Source organism: Arachis hypogaea, chromosome 19, assembly GCF_003086295.3.
Source record: "Arachis hypogaea cultivar Tifrunner chromosome 19, arahy.Tifrunner.gnm2.J5K5, whole genome shotgun sequence".
Lineage (NCBI taxonomy): Eukaryota > Viridiplantae > Streptophyta > Magnoliopsida > Fabales > Fabaceae > Arachis > Arachis hypogaea.
The window spans coordinates 73145965-73162605 of record NC_092054.1 but is presented as its reverse complement, the minus strand read 5'-3'; the positions used below and the strand labels follow the sequence as shown (position 1 = coordinate 73162605).

General features: G+C 40.0%; 1 non-coding gene across 1 annotated transcript; it reads left to right on the top strand.

Moving 5' to 3' along the window:
• Positions 1 to 8085: 8085 nt before the first annotated feature.
• Positions 8086 to 8192, top strand: LOC112781547 (small nucleolar RNA R71). Its single transcript, XR_003192319.1, has one exon. It is a non-coding gene; the product is annotated as a small nucleolar RNA R71 (small nucleolar RNA).
• The last annotated feature ends 8449 nt before the right edge of the window (positions 8193 to 16641 follow it).

Below are 16641 nucleotides of genomic sequence, written 5' to 3'. Positions count from 1 at the left end.
TCTGTTTTTCAGGATGTCTGCCTCATAGAGAAAAGGAAAAGGCAAGGCTACTGGCAAGCGCAAGAGAGAAGATTCCTCCCAGTCCATCATTGCTCTAATGCATGATTCTTCATGGCGGGAGAAGAACTTCACACCGCAGGAAAAAGCTGACCAGCTGCTCCCTGCGACTGATCCTATAAAATTTGCAAACCGGTACTGTGAGTTGAAGTACCCGGCTTTTGCAAACTCCAGAAATCTATACCTGGAACGAACTCTGAAGATTCCAGAAGCCCTCCAGCAGTACACCACTGAGCAAATTAAGCAAAGGGGCTGGTTCTTTCTGGAGAAAACACTGACAGAGGTCAATTCATCTTGGGTCCGGGAATTCTACCGCAACTACTACCTCACCACCATAGATGCAGTGAACCTGAGAGAAAAACAAATTCTGGTCACCGAGGAGGCCTTAGAGGACATTCTCTGGCTCCCAGCCAAGTCCGATCAGCCTGATGGTTATTCAAAGGCTGAGGAGGACATGTGCCAGATGAAGTTTGATTGGGATGCCGTAAAGGCACGGATAGCTCTCGACCCGACAGTCCCTTGGGAGATGGGTCAGGACACTACCATGCCTAGAGGGATCAAGAGAGCATACTTGAACGATGAGGCTCGGTTATGGCATCAGATCTTGAGTAATTATGTGATGCCGAGTACTCACGAGACGGAGATCCCGACTGCTATGATCACCCTCCTTTGGTGTGTGCTGGAGGGTAATGACCTTTATCTGCCACGTTTCATTCGGCATTATATGGACAGGGTCCACGTTCGAGGCACCCTCCCCTTTCCATATCTAGTTACACAGCTTGGCCGTCGAGCTGACGTGCCATGGGAGGATGCCGATGAGAGACCACGAGCGGCGGATTGCAGGAAGATCATTCCGCACAGCCGGAACTTCTTAGCCCTGGGCCACAGACCAGCACCATTCACTGCTACTGATGAGTCAGCCCCACAGTCTGTTGGACCCTCTTCCTTCACTGCTGCACCACCTACCCCTGCTACCACCACTGCACCTCCACCTGCCACAGAGCCCGTCTATCATCTGGTGCACCGCTTGTTCCAACGACTTGACCAGATGGAGCGTCGCAACAAGCGGCGCTATGAGCACCTAAAGCTGATGATACGATCCGGCGACATCCCCTCCGAGCCCGACACACCATCCGAGGCATCTGAGGAGGAGGCAGATGCGCCCGAGGCAGAGACCCATCCCCAGGAGGCAGCACCAGCCGCACCACAGGCAGCGGTCCCACATCAGATTGAGGCTGCGGATCTTGAGATCCCGATCCAGTCAGCCCCTCCTCCACAGCAGCCAGACCCTCAGCCCACCACCACTAAGACTCCAGCTACCATCCCTCCCAATGATGACACTCCTTCACACCCGGCTTGATTGAGCATCAAGGACGATGCTTCCTTTTAAGTGTGGGGAGGCCGCCATATCTGGCGTTTATTTTGGTGAACCGCTACATACTTTTTCTTTTATTTTGGATATTTTTCTGTATTTTTCCTTTTACTGTTATTTTCTGAGTACTTATACATTGCTTTTATGTAGTTTTACTCTATTTTCTGCATTTTGCATCTTTAGTTCATACTTTAGCCATTTAGTTTATTTTAGTTATTTAGTTTAGTTTGTAATTCTGATTTATTAGTGGATTAATTAGTATAGCTTACCCTTTTTAGCATAAGATAGTATAAGTTTAAAATTGAAAAATATAAAAAGGAAGTAAGCTAGGAAATTGAACATAACAGATTTAAATCCACAAACCTTATATATAGCATTACATGATGTAGTTAAGCTGACAACATTTCATCAAGGAGGAACATTAAAACTTTAAAAGCCACCCTAAATAATTTTTTTATGAGAATAATGGGAATTTTTAACTAAACCTGCATACAATATATAAATGATATATGATGCTTGAGTTAGAGAACACACAGCCTGTGAGTCTTGAGCTTAAATTGTATGGTTGCATTCAAACCATAATTTCTTTTCTGTGTGTTACATTTCTTTTTATTCTGATGTTCTTTCCTTTGCTTTAATCTATATGTCCAATTATAGAATATAGAATAGATACATACCAAGAGAATGATTGAGGCCATCATTTGATTTCAACTCACTTACCCCAAATAAGCCTACCTTTTACATCACCCTTGTTAGCCCTCTTGAGCCTTTTAAAACCCCTTTATTCTATTTAGCCAAATTACTAGCCTTAAGCAGAAAAACAAAAAAAAATCCCAAGTGAATCCTTGGTTAGCTTAAGATAGAAAATTATGAATAGAGTTAAATGTGGGAAACCTTTTGGGAACATGGGTAATAGAAACAAAAGGGTAGAAAAGTTTAAAGGAATAAAAATAAAATTTGGGAAGCATGCTCATGAGAAAATCTAAGTGATTCAATTACCATGTGCATTGAAAAAAAAAGTTATTTTTCAGCATCTAAATAAAAGGGGATACAAAAGAAATTCCCCAATGCAAAATAAAAACAATGCACATGGGATAAAAATAAAAAGTGAAACATGAGCATGTAACAATAAGTGGGATAATATGGGAAAATAGGTAAAAAAAGATTTTATTTTACTAAATATGTATGTTAGGTGATATCTTAGTCTAATTAAGGATTCACTTATTTAGCTCACTTAACCCTATACATAAATCCTTACCCTTACCTTAGCCCCATTACAACCTCAATTAAAGACCTCATGACTTTTTGGTATGACTATATTCTATAATTGTTGATTGGTTAGATGAAGAACAAAGCTATAGAAAGTAAGAATAAAAAGAAAAATAGAGTGAATAAACCCAATAAACACTGAGTGACTAGAGAGTAAACACAAAATCCAGTGAGGGTTCAATAACTCATCAACATATATCTGTGCTCAAATTTACTAATTGTTTTGCAAGTTTATACAAATGTTTTCTTTCCCATCTCATTTGCTAAATTGCTTTATTATTTAAGGGTTGGCTATGTATATATACATGACTCCTTGAGAATATGAATTAACTTGGCTACATGTAAGCTTTATATATGAGTGAATAAATTAGAGTTGCATAATGCATCATTCATTTAGGTAGTTGCATTTAAATTAGGTTGCATTGCATGACATTCCATCACTTCAACCTTAATTATTTACCTTGGATTTAGCATGAGGACATGCTAGTGTTTAAGTGTGGGGAGGTTGATAAACCCATATTTCATGAGTTCTTTTGTGCTTAATTTGAGTGATTTATACAATCCTTCACCTACTTATTCACATTAATTACATTATTTTACTTTCCCTTCCTTATTATGTGATTTAAATGAAAAACATGTTTCCTAACCTTTAAAAATTAATTATTTTAATTACCTTTATTTCTATTCGATGCCGTGATCAGTATGTTGAGTAGTTTCAGATTTTCTAAGGCAGAATGATTTAAAGGATGGAAAAGGAAACATACAAAAATGGAAGGAGAAAGCAAAACGAAGCTTTGAAGGAAACTGGTATTCACGCGATCGCATGGATGACGCGATCGCGTGCTAAGCACGAATCAGCAGCGACGCGGCCGCATGACTGACGCGACCGTGCGCCTTAAGCAGAACGCATATGACGCGGTCGCATGACTGACGCGACCGCATGGCAAGGAAAAGCTCCAAATCACGCGACCGCGTGACCGACGCGGACGCGTGACAGAGGCCACGCACCAGAAATTACAGAATACGCCCCCAGCAAATTCTGAAGCCCTTTTTGGCCCAGATCCAAGTACAGACAGCATAGACCAGAGGTTATAAAGTATGGAAATGCACCCATTCAAAGAGAGCTCGCATATTTTACCTTTCAATGATTTAGATTTAGTTGAGAGGGAGATCTTCTCTCTCTCTTTTAGGATTTAGAATTTCTTCTTGTTTTAAGAGTAACTCTGGATTCCAGGTTTAATGTTCTTTTATTTTAGTTTTACTTCTATTTATTTATTCCAACATTTGAATTGATTATTATAATTTGATCTAAGAATTCTTCCATGTTACAGACTATTATTTGAATTAATGATAATTGAGGTATTTTCGGTTTATGATTGTTCTCTTTGATTTAAGTTACCATTGCTTCCCATCTAAGGACATTTTTATTATTCCAGCAATTTTACTTTTTTCCCTTTTGGTTCTGGTTAAAAATTTAGTAACTCAACAGTTATTAAACTCAACATAATTGATAATCATTATCTTGCTAATTGAGCCGAACTTAAGTAATCCCAACCTTTTCTTAGGAAATAAATAGGATTCAAAGGTCAATTTAATTAGTCCCTTGACTTTCCTTGCCCTGGTACAGGTTGATCAAGTGGAGTTTAGATTCAACTTTCATTATAGTTGAGAGAGATAACTACGTTGGACCTCCAACTTCTCTTACCTTGCCAAAAGTTTGCTTTACAGTAATTATTTATTTTTAATTGCCATTTAATTTACCTGTCATTCAAATTACTTGCCTCTCATCTTCTAAACCCCGATTACAACCTCTATAGCCAATAATAAGAACATACTTCCTCGCAGTTCCTTGAGAAGACGACCCGAGGTTTGAATACTCGGTTAACAATTTTTAAAGGGGTTTGTTACTTGTGACACCCAAAACATTTGTACGAAGGGATTTTTGTCGGTTTAGAGACTATATCTACAATGCGACTGTTTCTCTGAATCTCTTTACTGGTAAAAATCCTCTCGTCAATTACCATCTATTCGAGATTGATAACTCTCTTCCTCAAATGGTATAATTCGTAGCTTCAGCACTCTCATGATGCTCATGGGACTAAAATCCACCGTCACTCCTCTCACAAAGCTTATATAAGACTCCTCTTTCCTATCATACCTCACCGCATTTGCGAAGAACTCTCTCACGAGCGTTGCATTTATTCTTGCGGTGACCGGATCGGTGAGGAGCTCCCATCTTCTCTTCTCTAGCTTCTATGTGATTTCGGGGCACTCAGTTTTCTTGACTTGAAAGCCTATCTCATATATGATCTCCTTATCAGCCATCCATCCAAATTGGAGTGCATGATAAAAAGTTCTAAACTTCTTTTCATCGAAAGTGCATTGCTCTATAGGCTCCTTCCCCTTTCTTCTTTTAGAGCTTAATGATGCCATGAGTGACTTTCGAAAAGTGAAGGTGTTGAGGTTAGTGATGAGTGGTGGAATTTGGTTGGGTTTGGATAGGGCGTGGCTTGGAGAGTTGTACTTCGAAAGTGAGAAGTTTGAAGAAGTGGTTGCTGGAATGTGAAGGGAAGTAAGGACTAGGACTCACTTATATAGGAAAATGATGAGTGAATGAAAGGTGTTGATTGATGGGGTGGTTGTGTGATGGACGGATGGGGTTTAACATGGGATGAGCACAAGGATCATCATCTTAATGATGGTGGTTGGTTCAGTTTCCAAGCTTCTTCTCCTTCCAATGTTGCATGGCAATAATTTCCAATGCAATCCCCTTGAAGACATGTGTATAGTCTTCTCTTTTTGTGGTGGCCGAACCCTTCAATTGCCCCATCAATTCTCTTACAAAATAAAAGAAATGTGATTAAAAGAAAACTTGTGGAAAGTGGTGGCAAAATTAAAAGAATAACTACTTTTTAAAATTTTTGTTTCTAACTACTAAGTGTTGTTCATGAGTGCACACCAACTGACTAACTCAACATCCGTGTATGCAACATTGGCAACACCAAACTTAGTTTGGTGCCGTGTGGTGGCCCCTAAGGGTGACATGATATGGGTTACATTTATGTTCTCTTAGTGTGCCTTGAACACCGAACTTGTTCCTCACTATATGTTGCACAAAAGGATTCATTCAAGTGCATGTCAAGTTGAGTTGAAATCCCTGAACCTTGCTTTATTAACTACTTTAAAAGAATGTAAAACATGGGTTGCCTCCCATGAAGCGCTTCTTTAGCGTCACTAGCTTGACGTTATGACTTTGTCATGGTGGTTGGTAATGCTTCAGATCTTCCCCTCTTGTAGTAAACCTATATCCATTGGCTTCATCAATGATCTCCACATGTTCTAGGGAGAGCACTTTGTTGATGGTGAAAACCTTAGGTAACTGAGATGGGATGGTGGGGAGATGAGGTGTGATATCTAGGAAGTAAGCTGAGATCACTTTATCCCCTAGAGAGAAATCTTCTGTAGGGATCTTTTTATTCCTCCATCTCCTTGGTACTTTCTTCTTTGTTTCTTTTGTTGTTATCTTGCTCTTTGTGGTCTCTTTCCCTAGGGAGATTTTGTTGCTGGTCTCATATGATTCTGGTGGTTTTGGCTCCACTTGAGTTTCCTTTAGCTGTGACAGCTGCTAATTCTCTTGTTCATCACCCAAAGGAATTCCAGGGTGTACAGCTTGTGCTTCAATGCTTTTTTCTCCCACCATTGCTCTGTCATGCTCTGCCCTTAGTTTCTTTCCTTCCTAACTTGCTTCTTGTGAGGGTTTGAAGACGTTGAAGGTGAGTGGTTCATCATGTATGCTCAGTATTAGCTCTCCTTGCTCCACATCTATGAGTGCTCTGGCTGTAGCTAAGAATGGTCTTCCCAATATGATTGGGTGAAGGTGACTTTCTTCCATTTCCAGTATGACAAAGTATGTGGGAAGGAAGTAGTTCCCAACCATCACCAGCACGTTTTCAACCACTCCTATTGCTTGCTTTTTAGTTTTGTCTGCCAGCCTGATGACTACGTCTATGGGTATCAGCTCATTGATTTGCAGCCTCTTCATAAGGGATAAAGGCATTAAGTTGATGCTTGTTCCCAGATCACAGAGTCCTTTATCGAACATTATTTCTCCTATGGCACAGGGGATGTGAAAACTCCCTGGGTCCTTCCTTTTTGTAGGCAGCTCTGGTTGAATGAGGGCACTGCACTCCTTATTCATTACTATGGTTTGTCCTCCCTTGAGTGAGCTTTTCCTGGTCAGCAGCTCCTTCATGTAGTTAATGTATGAGGGCATTTATTGGAGGGCCTTGATGAATGGTATGTTTACATGGAGAGATACAAATATGTCAAGAAACCTTGAGTATATTCTCTTCTCTACACCACCATTGAGTAATTGGGGAAAGGGTGCATAGAGTCTCAGCAGCTCCTTCTGTGTAATTGTGGTTTCTTGATGATTCTCTTCCTGCTTTCCTGCTGATGTAGCTTCAGGTTGTTCTGATGGTTTGTTCGGCTCTTCCTCAGTCTCCTTATCACTTATAGTAACCATCTTGCAATCTTCCCATCTGACTTTCTTTTGTTCACCTCTCGGATTTCTCTCTGTGTCACTTGGGAAGCTATCAGTAGGTTTGAGAATCTTCTCAGATAGGTATCCCACTTGAAATTCCAGCCTCTTGATGGTGTCTCTCTGATTCTTAATATTGGCTCGCACCTCCTCTTTGAACACCTTGTTATCTTGAATCTCCTTGCATATGCCTTCAAGTAGAGTCTCAATCCTTGATAGTCTTTCTTCCGATGATGGAGAGTTGAGATTAGAAGGATGAGAATAGCTAGTTTGACTTTGGTATGGATGTTGAGAAGTCTTGTTGGGTGGGTGTTGGTATGACCTCTGTGTGGAGTGTTGGTGAGTTGCATTGTTGTTGGGGTTATGGCGTCTCTGATCTTGGCCTTGGTCTTGTTGATTTCACCACCCAAAGTTTGGGTGGTTCCTCCAACCAGGATTATATGTTTTGGAGTATGGGTCATGGTGCTGCCTAGGTGAATTCCCAATGTAGTTGGCTTGTTCCTGATCACCCTCTGCTTCTTCATTCATACCTTCTTGTGTTGTTGCTGAAGTAGTGATTGCTGCTACTTGATTCCTCTCCATCTTCTTGGTGAGGTCAGCTAATTGCTTGGTAATCATCTTGTTTTGAGCTAGCAGTGCATCCACGTTGTTCAGCTCCATCACTCCTCTAGTGTTGCCTATTTCAGAAGCATAGAAATAGTCATTCTCAGCTATAGTCTCAATGACATCTATGGCTTCTTCAATGGTCTTCTTCTTGTTCAGAGATCCCCCGGATGAGTGGTCTACTGCCTTGTTTGATTCATATGAAAGACCTTCATAGAAAATGTGCAACTGCACCCATTCATTGAACATATCTGGCGGGCATCTTCTTGTCAGGTCCTTAAACCTGTCCCATGCTTCATATAGAGTCTCACCATCTTGCTGCCTAAAGGTTTGTACCTCAGCTCTCAACTTGTTGATCCGTTGAGGATGATAGAATCTTGCCAAGAATTTGTTCACCACATCTTCCCAGGTTGCTAAACTCTCATTTGGAAAGGATTCTAGCCATTTAGATGCTTTGTCCTTGAGCGAGAAAGGGAACAGAAGTAGTCTATAAGTGTCAGGATGAGCACCATTAGACTTCACAGTATCGCATATCCTCAAGAAGGTGGTTAGATGTTGATTGGGGTCTTCTTGGACACTTCCTCTGAATGAACAATTGTTCTGAACAAGAGTGATGAGCTGTGGCTTTAGTTCAAAGTTGTTGGCATGTATGGTTGGCCGTTGGATGCTACTTCCATAGTTTCCTGGGTTTGGATTGATGTAAGAACCCAGAACTCTTCTCTCTTGCCCAGCCTGATGTGCTGGACCTTCTCAGCCATGGTTGTGAGCCTCTTCTTCATGATGGTTCTCCATATTCTCATCCATATTTGGTTCAAAGTACTCCTCCTCTTCCTCATCACCAACTACTCTCTTTCCTCTTGCTTCCCTCCTTAATCTAAGGAAGGTCCTCTCAGGTTCAGAATCAAAAGAAGTTGAAGCCCCGCTTCTTCTACCTGTCATACAACCAACAAGGCAAAAGCAAGAAAGATAGATGCAGATAGTAATTTCTACAGAAATGATGTGAGTGTGAGTGATGTAATATATCAAACAGTTAGTGGATTGGTGACTGAATTGTAAACAACTAAGAGAAATGGGTAGGGGAAAGGGAAGAAAATAACTGAACAGAAAGTAAATTACTCAAATGAACTTAAATCAGACAAAATAAAAACAAATGCTCAATCTAGTTATCCACCAATTTAATCATTGTTGATACAAAATCAATCCCCGGCAAGGGCGCCATAAACTTGATGCACGGAAACTTGTCCTTTAACAAATCTCCCTCGGCAAGTATACCGAATTGTCGTCAAGTAAAAACTCACAATAGAGTGAGGTCGAATCCCACAGGGATTGTTTGGTCAAGCAACTTTAATTGGAAGAATGTTCTAGTTGAGCTAAGCAAAAATTGGGTTGAGAATTGCAGGAAATTAAATGGCGGGAAAGTAAATTGCAAAAAATAAATGACGGAAGGTAAATTGCAGAATCTTAAATGGGGAAGGGGAATTTAGCATGAAAGTAAATATCAGAAAGTAAAGAGAATGGGTAAGATCAGAAATGGGGAGTTCATTGGGCTTAGGAGATGTTGCATTCTTCGGATCAAGTTCATTTTCATCTCTTCCTCAATCAATGCATTCATTGATCTCCTTGGCAATCTTAAGTGATTGAATTTCAATTCCTTGGTAATTCAATCTCTCAAGTCAGATCAATAGCCAATTCCTTGGTCTAATTGCTCATGAGAAGAGATGAAGTGTGGTCACTGATTATACCACGTGTATTTCCAAATCAAAGTATTGGGAGAATTATATGTCACCATATCCGCCCAAACCCCAATTTGGTCCAACATGAGAAAGCAATTCTAGCATGATATCTTCATTCCTTTTTCAAGGTACAGAAGAGATCCAAGTATGAATAGCTTCTTTTCCAAGATAACTACTCAATTAGATAAGCTTTCTAGTAAAATCAAATGAAAAGAGAGAAGAAGGATAATGAAAACTATTATTGATCCATCAAATTACAACAGAGCTCCCTAACCCAATGAACGGGGTTTAGTTCTTCATAGCTCTGGGAATGAAAAGCATAGATGGAGAGTACATTCTGAGAATTAAACTAAAAGTTGCAGAGAAAGTAAAATACAGAGAGTAATTCTAATAATGCCAAAAGCTCCTTTTCTAGTTCAAAGTTCTCCCTATTTATACTATTCTTCTGATCTTCTAGTTGGCTCTTCAAGTCTTGGATATGGGCCTTTGGATCTTGAGTTGAAGCAGTTATCTTCTTCAGTGGGCTTAGCTTTACTTGTAGAGAGAAAGTGTGAAGTAGGCAGGGATTCCAGCTTAGGACGTTAGTGGCGTTAACGTTAAGTGAAAGTGTGGGTTCGAGAACGTTAGTGACAATCACCTTTTTCACTAACGTTCCTAACCCAAGGATGCTCCACATTAACTTCAACGTTAGTGGCATCAACGTGACCACTAACGTTGCCTCTTGGTCCTTCACAAACGTTTATGGGGTTCACCTTTCCCATTAACGTTGAGAGTACCCCTTTCTCCTTCGTTAGAGTTCACGTTAGTATAGCTAACGTGACCTTTAACGTAGGCTTGCCAAATCTTCGAGAACGTTAGTGACACTTACCTTTGTCACTAACGTTCCAAAATGCCCCTACTTCCCACATTAGAGTTCACATTAACTAGGTTAATGTGGCTTCTAACGTGGTATTGATAGCCATCTCCAACGTTAGTGACAAAGGTGAGTGTCACTAACGTTGGCTCATCATCCCTTTTACTCACGTTAGCTTCCACGTTAATGTAGTTAATGTGGGAGTTAACGTGGCTCATAGTGGCTCATCCCAACGTTAGTGACAAAGGTGAGTGTCACTAACGTTGGCGATTCTTTGCTCTCTCCACGTTAGAGTCCACGTTAACTGAGTTAACGTGGCAACTAACGTGGCTCAAAGTGGCTTAGCTCAACGTTAGTGACAAAGGTGAGTGTCACTAACGTTGGTCATTCTTTTGTTTCCCCACGTTAGAGTCCACATTAACTGAGTTAACGTGACTCTTAACGTGGCCAATATGAGCTTGGTCCAACGTTAGTGACAAAGGTGAGTGTCACTAACGTTGGCTTCATTTTCTTCTTCCACGTTAACTACCACGTTAATGTAGATAACGTGACAATTAACATGGGCTATGATGGCTTCGAGGACGTTATTGGCGATTACTTTTCTCATTAACGTTGCAAGCTAGCTCCTCTTCCATGTTAGAGGTCACGTTAGTTAGACTAACGTGGCTGCTAACGTGGTTCTTCCTTGCTTCCTTTGTCCTGAAATCAAGCAATAAAGTGCATCAAAGTTCTAGTCCAAGTTATGAGACATGCATCATCCAATTTGTCATTCAATTCATGCATAATTCTCATGAATTCATATAAAAATCACAATGTTAGCTTGAATCAAGATGTAAGTGAAATTCTACCCAAAACTTGCTTATTTCCTAAGAAAGTGCATGAAACTACCCTAAAACCATAAAGAAAAGGTCAGTGAAACTGGCCAAAATGCCCTGGCATCACCTCCTTTTCCACTTTTATAGGATGGTCATCAAGAAGGATAAGGAAAAGGTGCCAGCCACTAAAAAGGCGCCAAAGAAGCTGGCCACTAAGGCCACCACGGCTAAGCCCCTCATCAAGAAGCCAAGGAGCATCGTCAATATTGATGCACTAGAGAAGGATAACCCTTCAAGGGACCCAACCAAGTTTCCCAACCGATACTGCGAGCTTGCCTAGCCATGATGATTGAAAAGAACTATCACGTGGAGCCTCTTCTTGCCCCTTCGGCTCATGTTGTTTCGTTTGTGAAGCCCCGCATTCAGCGGAGGCAACGTGGGTGGTGGAATTTTACTCCAACTACCACTCGGCTTTCCTTGCCTCAGTTTTCGTGCATAAAAAGCAAGTTCCCATCACGGAGGAGGCCATTCAAGGAGTGCTTAAAATCGGGCCATTAGCGGATGGAATTGACACTTACCAAGAGGTCATGTCGGTATGTTGCGAAACTGATTTTGATTGGGATGCCATTCTCCAGGTCATTGCCATACCCGAATCGTTTTGGATTCAAGGGAGAATGAGGTCGAGGCCCAAGGGCATTGACGCACGTTTTCTCACTCAAGAGGCTTGATGACTTCATCATCTACCCTTATTCTTGCATAAAAAGGACCATGAAAGAGCATAATCTCAATTGATCACTGCAATTCATGCATTAATTGATGAGCATTATAGTACATTGCTTTGAAATAAGTTTGTGCTGAATTTCAGGTGAAAAAGACATCAAAAAGGGGGAGAAAGCAACAAAACAAGCTTGGCGTGTGAAACTGGCGTGCCACTTGGAGCAAACGACACAAAATTGCATTGGCGTGGCACGCCATAAGCTGGGCGTGGCACGCTAGTACTAAGGTCCAGAGAGGATCCCCCAAGCATTTACATGGGCGTGGCACGCCAGTACAACTTTCCAGAAAGCAACAATGAAGGCCACCAAAGGAAAGTGGCATGCCAGGCTGTGCGTGGCACGCCTAACCCACCACTTGAGCCATGGGCGTGCCACTTGGTATCAAAGGTGTGGCCCGCCAACTTTAAAATCATTTGGGCGTGCCACTTGAGGAACCAGGCATGGCACACCAAGCTAAGAAGGACACAAATGAATGGGCATGCCACTTGAGCAGAATGGCGTGGCAGGCTAGTACAAAATTCCAGAGAAGAGGTTGAAGGCTAAAAAGGCTGAGCGTGCCACTTGAGATCGAAGGTGTGGCACGCCAAGCTTCCACCCTTACTTGGGCGTGCCACTTGAGCATCTGGGCGTGGCACGCCAAGGTACAAAAAAGGCCAAAGCAAAGGCTGGGCGTGCCACTTGAGATCGAAGGCATGGCACGCCAGCTCAAGATTCCCACCGGGGTGTGCCACTTGAATGCTGGGCGTGGCATGCGAGCTACTGGAACCAAGGCAAATGATGGGCGTGGCACGTTGGTTATATTTTCCGGAAAGGGAGAAAGAAGGCCAACTATATGGGCGTTGTAACGACCCAATTTTCAGTAAGTCTAGATCATACCGGAAACTGAGCGCTATCAATTTGTCTTCCTAATTATTATCTATTATTTATTATATGAGCCTGAATCGTTGTTAAGGCGTAGTTTTTTAGCGAGGTATTTTTTTTTGAAAACGTTTGGACTAATAAACGGAATAATTCATAATCAATTCACAAATAATAACAGATATAACAGTTATAAACAACCACACATAAATACATCACAAGCAGTTAATAAAATTCAGTGATCCAGCCTTTATTCAGGTATAGACTTTTAGTTAGAACACCCCTAGATATAGCTAGATAATAACTATATACATATATATACATACAACATCCCAGGTCCTGTCTTGTTCAAGAAGTCCCTAAGCTGGCACCCAGGCTAGCCTAAACTCTATACTCACCTAGTCTCTCTAAACTACTAAGCGAGGGAAAGTACGTTCTAAGTCTTCAAAATTCAAGTCAGGTGGAACGTCATCAAAAGGTAGAACAAAATCTGCTACTCCTCTGCACGATCAGACATTGCCATAAAACGTCTCTCTGGTACCTCATCAAGTAGCCACACAGCAGGAGTCTCGTACACAGGATTTAGGTTAAAGTTCACGTACAAACGTGGTGTAGACATTGGCTGGTCTCACAGTATATACATATAAACAGAGAACGATATTCACCCTAGACTCAGAAGACTATCTAGAGCGGAATCCTCTTTGTAGAACCATCATCAACAAACTACGGTAAGGTACACTTACTTCCATCTGAAGGAGGACAGGAGAGAGAAGGGATAAGAACTGGGGAGTTCTTAGTAGGGCCAGGGTTATTAGTTACGTTCATTAATTCCGTATATTTTTAGCAGATGAATAGCAAAATACCGAGAAGTAGTGAACAGAAGATACAGAAAAATAGAGAAAATAGAAAAAACAGAAAGCAGAACGCAAAAAAAAAATACAAGAAAATAAAACACACATACAAAGAATAGAATACAAACAAACAAAGCATACATTCATTCAACAATTATAACAGAGGAAATGCACAACCAAGTATGATTTATGTCTGTCCTATGCAGGCCATGAGCTCACGTGTCTGTTTACACCCTGTAGCCCGACATTACCTAGGAACAAGTCCTAGACATGGTTTCCCTTTGTGTCCTTAGTGCATACGTGTAGGTGGTAAGAATACCACTCCTTCGTGACTACCGGCAGTCGACACAAAGCTCGACCCCATAATATACGCACAAGGGGAAACATTGATCCTCAGTTCGTGGGCGTCCCCGAGATCAACACACAAACAAAACAAAGATCCTCATTTCGTGGGTTTTCTCGAGATCAATACACAAATAAAATAGAGATCCTCAATTCGTGGGTTTTACTACTCTTTTCTCTTTGTCTGTTTACTCTGTTCTGATTACTCTTTTCTCTGTATCTGTTTCCTCTGCTCTCATTACTCTTTTCTCTATATCCCTATTACTCTTTTTTTTATTTATCTCTCTACTTTACTCTGGTTACTCTGTTCTCTGTGTTACTTTATTCTCCTCTGATTTCTCTGTTTAATGTTTGTTTTTAAGGCTTATGTAAATTTTGGAATGAATAGTTAGCCTGTCCCAAGTATAGGTTCATTAAGTCTATACTGAAACAGTTTAACTTTTCATATAATACCTAACCCTAGTCACAACTCAAGGACTAACTATATTGCCCTAGTTCGTTCACTAATCTCTGTCTGCTTTTCTGTTATTAAAACTTTACAGACTTTTCTTTGGTTTTTATCTTTTCTTTAACTTCTTATCTTTCATTTATCTTTGCCTCACTAACCTGTTATTACCACTCCCTAAGTGTTTTATGAAGATAATTATGAGATTATACGCTTAAAGTTGTCTTTCTAAAGCTTTTACAGAAAACTACCTTTTCAGCATTATTTTATTGTTTTTATTAAAATATTATTTTTAATTAAATATTATTATTTAATATTTTATTATTATTTATTATTTTATCATTAATTTTCGAAAATTAACTTACCTTTTACTTTTAACCTTTAAAATTTACTTTTTACCACCCGTAACTTTTAATATTTCTACTTTTACCACCCTAACTTTCAGAAATTACCAAATAACCCCTTAAACACAAAAAAATTTACTTCCTTGACCTTTCTAAGATCTAAAAGGTGTTCTTCAATGTTCTTCATCACACTCAAAGTGTTCTTCGTGTTCTTCGTATATTCTTCAGATTCTTTCTCTGTTTTTACCCGTTTTTCAGTCTTTTCACCAACCGATTTTTACCAAAATTTATAATAAATTAGCAGCCACTAAAACCCCATATTTTCTACATGATTTTATCACAAATTGAACCTCAATTTTATCCTAGGGATTCGTTTTTCCAGCAGCCCAGAGAACACACATTCATAGCTTGAATTTCATCAAATTTTCACCAAAATTTCAACAAGAATTACTCATACAAACAATCAATTTCAAGCACAGACAAACCATATCATAATCACACAACTCAAACATAATCAATCAAGATTAAATTCGTCAAACCCTACCTTGATTTGCTGCTCCAAATCCGGTTACTCTTTGAAGTGTTCTTAAAGCACTTTTTCCTCCTAAAACACATCAAGAACAACTTTAAAAATCTAAACCATCAACTAAACAAACTTCAGCAGCATCTTAGGAAGGTTATCCTCACCTTAAACGTGCAGGAAATCAAAGATCTTTGGCCTACAGGTCAAGCTAAGCAAGAGATCTAAGGAAGAACATCAAGAAAACACTTGTTTAAGCATGTTTCTTTGAAAACCGAATTAAAGAGGGAGGGAGACAGCCATCTCACCTTATTTACAGCCTTGATAAGTCACATGGTTATGTAGAGGAAGAAAAGAGGATCATTTTGGTGAAATCAGAGTTTTGATTTGAGTTTTAGTTCAGAAGAAATCAAGCTTTAAAGATTAAGTGTTCATGAAAGTTTCTCTCTTTTCTCTCTTGTTATTTTCGGTCAAAATGATTAAATGAGACAGCCTTGGAGGTCTTGGGGGTGTAAGGTGAGTTGTGATTGGTTGGCTTGGAGGTGGTTAAAATAATATTAAAATATCTCAAGTGTATAACTACCAAAACTAGATGTATCGGAACACTCGTAAAAACATCTCTAAAAATTATTTTCTGAGCTACTAGCATAAATGATAGTAGTAACATATTTATTATGAGAATAGAACATCTATGATGAGGCCATATCATTGCTAAAGTCATCAGAGAGTGCTGGTGCTAAGCTGCACCAATAAACTATAAACCCGGTTAAACCGATTTTCTGTTTTTAACTAAAACAGACTAGGTAACCTTATAATATCATTCAAGCATTTTATAATACTAATATAATGATAATATTATACTATTATCTCCTTCCTCTCATGAATCGAGCCTGGTTCATCAAACAGAGATTATTTACGAAAATCAGAATCAAAACTGCCAACCGATACGGTTCAAAAACTAGGTTCTTCGCAATTGCATTATCGAGCTTGCCTCAGAAGAGGTTCTAGCTTAAGGATAACATAATGACAATTCGGATTGAGATGCTTGATGATATATCAGAGGTGTTCCCTTTACTGATCTTCTGGAGAAATCCGTACTTTCAGAAAAGATCTCACGTACTTGAAAATCAGGGTTGTTACATTCTACCCTCCTAAAAGAAAATTTTGCCCTCAAAATTTCAGCCGCGTGCAAGAATCCTTCTTCAAGCAGTGTAATTCCTTCAAGCCATCCTAACGAAGAGATCGGTTCGTTCCTTACAGCAT